This window comes from Myotis davidii, unplaced genomic scaffold (genome assembly GCF_000327345.1).
Source record: "Myotis davidii unplaced genomic scaffold, ASM32734v1 scaffold1286, whole genome shotgun sequence".
In the NCBI taxonomy this organism is placed as follows: Eukaryota; Metazoa; Chordata; class Mammalia; order Chiroptera; family Vespertilionidae; genus Myotis; species Myotis davidii.
The window spans coordinates 754,610-760,996 of NW_006296619.1; positions in this window are offsets into that span (position 1 = coordinate 754,610).

Here is a 6,387-nt window from a genome sequence, read left to right on the forward strand (position 1 = left end):
GTGGGCTTCTAGTCCAGTGAGCTGATAGTTTAAGTCAGGGGTGGCCCAGGGGTCCTAAATTATGGCCTTTCTCACTCTGAATGCAAGTTGATGCAGATTCTGGGTTGAACCTCTAAATCATTCCTCTTCCCTCTATATGCACCCCCACTCCCACCTTGCCATGCACACCTATGAGTCACTGACTAAGGAGCCTGTAGGCTCAAGAAGCTTCCAGTTCCCCCTCCCCTCCTTCCAAAGGCACCTGGGAATCCCTGCTTCCTGCGGCCTCCCTGCCTTTCCTGTGATGTGTTTCCTCAAGGATTTCTCCTGGCTCTGCCTTCTCTGGCCATGGAGACAGGTGTTCTCTGCTGCGTAGCGTGGAGAAGACCAAGGGTCATCAAAGAGATGAGGAAAGCCCTAACCGGCTTGGCTCAGCAGATAGAGCGCCGGCCTGCAGAGTCAAGGGTCCCGAGTTCGACTCCGGTCAAGGGCATGTACCTTGGTTGCATGCACATCCCCAGTGGGGAGTGTGCAGCAGGCAGCTGATCTATGTTTCCCTCTCATTGATGTTTCTAACTCTCTATCTCTCTCCCTTTCTCTCTGTAAAAAATCAATAAAATATATAAAAAAATACAAAGAGATGAGGAACATGGAGAACAGAGAGGCCTTGCCCAGCATCATGGAATTAACCCATGTCCTCCAACTCACAGTTTATACCGCCATTCTATCTTGTTTGGATGATTGCTGGGTTCCCCGCACAGGTGTCCGCGTCTCCCAAAGCACAGCTAGGATCCAGGCAGACACGAAGACACAAAGCCTACAGTGGTTCACTGCTTTGTAGGGGATGAAAAAGAAATTCCCTCTATCCTGAGTTCTTAACTGAGACCCCCCAAGAGAAAAACAGAAGCTAGAACAGATATACATGGGAGATACCCAGGGAAAAATGAATAACTCAGAGGTGGCTTTAGAATCTAGTCTTAAGTACCATGTTACTAGGGAAAGGAATGGGGAGTGTGTAGACGTTGTAAGGGAGAATAAATGATTTTTTAGGAAGATGAAGGAATGGGCCCTTAACAGGAGTGGGGAAAGTTTTTCCTGGCCATGGAGACACGTGTTCTCTGCTGCGTAGCTTGGAGAAGACCCAGGGTCATGAAAGAGATGAGGAAAATGGAGAACGGAGAGGCCTTGGCCAGCATCATGGAATTAACCCATGTCCTCAAACTCATAGTTTATACCACCGTTCTATCTTGTTTGGATGATTGTTGGGTTCCCCGCACAGGTGTCCGCGTCTCCCAAAGCACAGCTAGGATCCAGGCAGACACGAAGACACAAAGCCTACAGTGGTTCACTGCTTTGTAGGGGATGAAAAAGAAATTCCCTCTATCCTGAGTTCTTAACTGAGACCCCCCAAGAGAAAAACAGAAGCTAGAACAGATATACATGGGAGATACCCAGGGAAAAATGAATAACTCAGAGGTGGCTTTAGAATCTAGTCTTAAGTACCATGTTATTAGGGAAAGGAATGGGGAGTGTGTAGACCTTGTAAAGGAGAATAAATGATTTTTTAGGAAGATGAATGGGCCCTTAACAGGAGTGGGGAAAGTTTTTTCTGTCAAAGGCCATTTAGATATTTATAATGTTATTCTTGGGCCGTACAAAATCATCAACTTAAAAATTAGCCTGCTTTATTTGGTCAAACATTTAATTAACTCGCCCCTAATGTCTTGGTAGGGCCAGACCAAATGATTTCACCGGCCTCATATGGCCCACGGGCCAGGCCCGCTCCCCATCCAAGACACTACCAAATCTCTGCTGAGATGGTGTTCTTTCTGTCTCATCAACAGGTTGTATTGATGAGTTTGGGGGAGCTGGTATTCCACAGTCCCCAGGAGGTTCTGTGGCTTAGTTAAATTTGACAACTACCGGATGAAATTAAATTCAAATTGCTAAGCCTGACATTCAAGGTCCCAACCTTCTCACTGTCGTCTCACTTTTGAAACCAGAGGGTCCATTTACTCTTCTTTTCACACTGTATAATTTAAACAAGCCCTATCTCTTGTATTTTTTTTTTTTTTTGGCCAACAATATGCTTTATTCAGGCCTTTCTCTCTGCCCAGCTATCTACATGTCAGCATCTTTTTCTTACCCATTGTTGTAACCATTCTCCAAGGGTGGTCCCCAATTAATCACCCCTCCAAGGATTCCTGCCCCTGTGAGGTCCCATTCCTCAGGGAATTAAGTCTGCCTCTGTGGCTCACTTTAACCAATTCCATGTGTCAGATGTGAAACTGTGACAGTTCGGAGCCTACATCTTGCATCTCTGAACTGACCAGATATTTGCTGGAGGGCCATATGTTAACCTTAGATAGTTGTGTTGTGATCTTTACCTGGTCTAATCAAGAGCCTCTCGTCTCTCTAGTAAGGGACCTGCCTGAAACCAAGCATCCAGTTCTCAATGAGTTCTAACTTTGCCTTTCCTCCTCCAAGACACTACCAAATCTCTGCTGAGATGGTGTTCTCTCTGTCTCTTCAACAGGTTGTATTGGAAAGGAGACACTGTGAGACTTATTTGGAGAGACAGAGGGCCCAGGTCTGTCAGCTTCCTAGCTTAACCCAGCCTTCATGCCATCTTTAGACAGGAAATGTAAGAGAGACGCCATAGACATCCTGCCCAACAGAGCTCCCTCCTGGCCAACATCCCATGGAGCAGTCAAACCACAGAATAGTGAGGGATAAGAAGTTGTTTTAAGCCACTAAGTTTTGTGGTGGCTTGTTATATAGCAATAGATGACCAAATACTCACTTTCAAGGCTTATCTCAAAAACTACCCCTCGATAAAGCTTCTTACATGATCCCACTCAACTCCCTCCTCCTCCCCACAGCTGGAAGTAGAAATCACCCAGTTCCCTGCTGAAGTCAAATGGAAGGCGTTCAACTTCCGGAATGGAATCTTCCTCCTTTTTCTGGAACGCAACCTTTTCCAGAGCCAGCCAGCCTTTTTAGGTGAGACCAGAAATTTAGGGAAAAAAGTAATTTTTCACCAAGGGTCAGAAGAATTTGATAGAGTCCACCCATCCCCCAGTAGATCAAGTGCATTGCCGATAGAGATAAAACCACTGTCCTGGGAGGAAATCATCACCCTTTGAACTCACCAGGTTATGGCTTACCTGGTAGAAGCTGCGATATGGTGGAAGGGGATATGGAGGTAGAACCACGGGGGCAGTGTAAGGGGGAAAAGTGAAGGAGGGGGAGGCTTTTCACCTTCTTGGTTTATGGTGTAGACATTTAACCACAATTGTTCTTATGCCAGGAGTATACTTTCTTTCTGTTTTAAAAGCTGAGTGCCTATAAAGTAAAAGACTCCCCTAGTGGTGAGCAGATTTTATTCTGAACGCAGGGAGCACTTCTCTCTATGTTGGCATCACCTACCAGCAGAGGGCAGTGCAGACCGCAGTTGTTGCCTGTCCCAGCCACTTCCTTCTCCAGGCTTTTTTTTTTTTTTTTTTTTTTAAATAAAACACTTCCTTTGATTATCTATTAAAATCCACAAGAAAAGTGAAAGGAATGTTATTAAGCCTTCATAAGCAAGTATGAACATAATTGACTGTTTAATTTCCTGCTCATATGCCCAGTTTAAGAGGCACTGGAGACAGCCAGCCAGCTTCTTCCAATGATCCATGAACACCTGCAAGCTAAGGGTGTCAATTAGGGTGGGTGCTTCGGTTCCACACAGACACATCACCTTCCAGGCTGTTTTGTGAAACTGAATGACTCTCCTCCCCTCCAATTGTGGTTAAAAAGACACATCTATAATAATAAAAGTGTAATATGCTAATTAGACCAAAAGTCCTGGACGAAGCTGGGGCTGTGAGGGAAGCCTGGATCCCGAGTGCCAGAGGGAAGCCGGTGCTGGCAGCTGGGGGAAGGAAGGCCTACTCTTGCACGAATTTTGTGCATCGGGCCTCTAGTAACATAATAAAACTTACCGTTAGTAACCATTTTAAAGTGCACAGTTCAGTGGCATTAAGAATATTAACATTGTCGTGCCACCATTGCCACTATCCATTTCCAAAACATTTTCATCTTGTACAATTGAAACTGTACACCCATTAAACAACACCTCCTCAGTTTCCCCTCCTTCCAGTGACTGGCTACCACCATTCTACTTTACTTAGCTACTTTAGATATCTCAGATAAATGAGATCATATAGCGTTTGCCATTTTGTGTCTGGCTTATTTCACTTAGCATAATGTCTTCAAAGCTCATTCACTGTAGCATGAGTCAGAATTTCCTTCATTTTCTGATGACTCTTTTGCCTTTTGCACACTATACACATCGCACAAGTCTTCTTCCCCTCGATTTGAACACCTCCTGGTATGTCATGTATTTGGAAGTGGGAGCATCAGGGTCTCCCTTCACCTCCTGTCTGTGCCAGCCACACATATGTGTTTACTGTACAGCGTGGTGCACAGTACAAGGGGTCAACTGAGGATGGGGAAGGAGCAGGAAAACTGATACACTCACTCACTGGGCAACTCTGTGGAGGGCATTCTAACTATCTATATAAAACCAGTACATTCTTCATATTCCCCCTCTTACTCAGTGTTTCCATGTATGGGAACCCATTTAAAAGAAATCATACAAGGAAGGGAAAAATCATATTCAGAACATTTAGAGTGGCATTAATGGTGAGGCACAGATCACACCTCACTCCAAGGAGTGTCCAGTCCTTGCCAGCAGGTCTTAGTGGTAGAGGATCTGCAAGAGCATGTCACAGCTTGCTGTTTGTGCCATCATTGTTTGTGCCTTGCCTGTTGCATAACAATTAATAGATGATACCTGGCCTTTTTCTTAAATGACATTATGGTGAGTATATCTAAGGGGTTGATATCGTCTTATTCACTTTTTAGCTGAGAATTTTAGCAAGCCTCTGAGTGTTGCATTGGGCACTGAAAAATGTAATACTCTTAAGTGATAATAATAGTAGTAAATGTAGCAAGTTTTTTAAAAATATATTTTATTGATTTTTTTTGCTGTTTGTGCCATCATTGTTTGTGCCTTGCCTGTTGCATAACAATTAATAGATGATACCTGGCCTTTTCCTTAAATGACATTATGGTCAGCATACCTAAGGGGTTGATATAGTCTTATTCACTTTTTAGCTGAGAATTTTAGCAAGCCTCTGAGTGTTGCACTGGGCACTGAAAATGTAATACTCTTAAGTGATAATAATAGCAGTAAATGTAGCAAGTTTTTACCATGCACCAGGCAACTGAATGCGTTAGCACCATTAGCCCCATTTTACAGATGAGAGAACTGAGGCATAAGGAGATTAATGAACTCATCCAGGATTGCACAGGCATTCTTTCTCTTAAAGAAAAATTTGGGTAAAAATTCTTATATGGCTAATAAGTAGGGATTGGTTAAATTATAATATGGCTCCATGATATCAACAGTAAGAAAATCTTTCCTCATACAGGTGCTAAAAATAAAGCCTCTTTTGCAACCCAGAACTCATTGCTCAGTATGAGTTTTGATACATATAAGAAGGAACATGATAAAAAAAAGATAATCTTTCCTACTTTCCAGTTGCTTCTTTGTACAGCATGCCAAAGGGAGAGCAAGCCTGGTTGAACTTACGTTATTTCGGTAAAAAGCATCATTGTCCCTTTCCCAGCTCCCCAAGGGCTGCTTCCCTGAACACTCTTGCCTGAGGATGTCCTGCTTTCCAGCAGATTAAATACACCTGCCTTTAGCCCGTCTCACATCAAACTTGCTAACAGACTAGAACTTAATCATTTCCAACACAATGGCAATCATCTTGCAATATGTAATCATACCAAGTCAACATGTTATACATATAAACTTACACATGTCATGTGGCAAAAATATTTCAATTAAAAAAAAAGATAGTTTACAGACTTAAAAAAGAAAAGATTCACTCCAGCCCCCTTTTGTCTGGTTATAGTATTAGCTATAAGATTGGACTAAGAGGCAAACAAAACAAAACAGAAACAAGCTCATAGATACCAAGAACAAGCTGATGGTTTGTTGCCTGAGGAACAGTTGCCAGAGGAGAGGGAGTGAGAAGATGGGCATAAAAGGGGAAGGGGACCAAGAAGTACAAACTGCCATTTATAAAGTAATTCACAGGGATATCATGTCTAGCATAGGGAATAGAGTCAATAATACTGTATGTGTACTATGGTGACAGATGGTTACTAGACTTATCAGGTGATCACTTTGTAAGGCATATAAATGTCTAATCATGTCTAATCACTAGGTTGTACACATGGAACTAATATAATATTGTATGGCAACTATAATTTAAAAATAAAAAATATAAAGGATAAAATATCTAAAAAGAGGCTTCCAACTCTTGTAAGATTTTCAGAAAGCTCTGAATA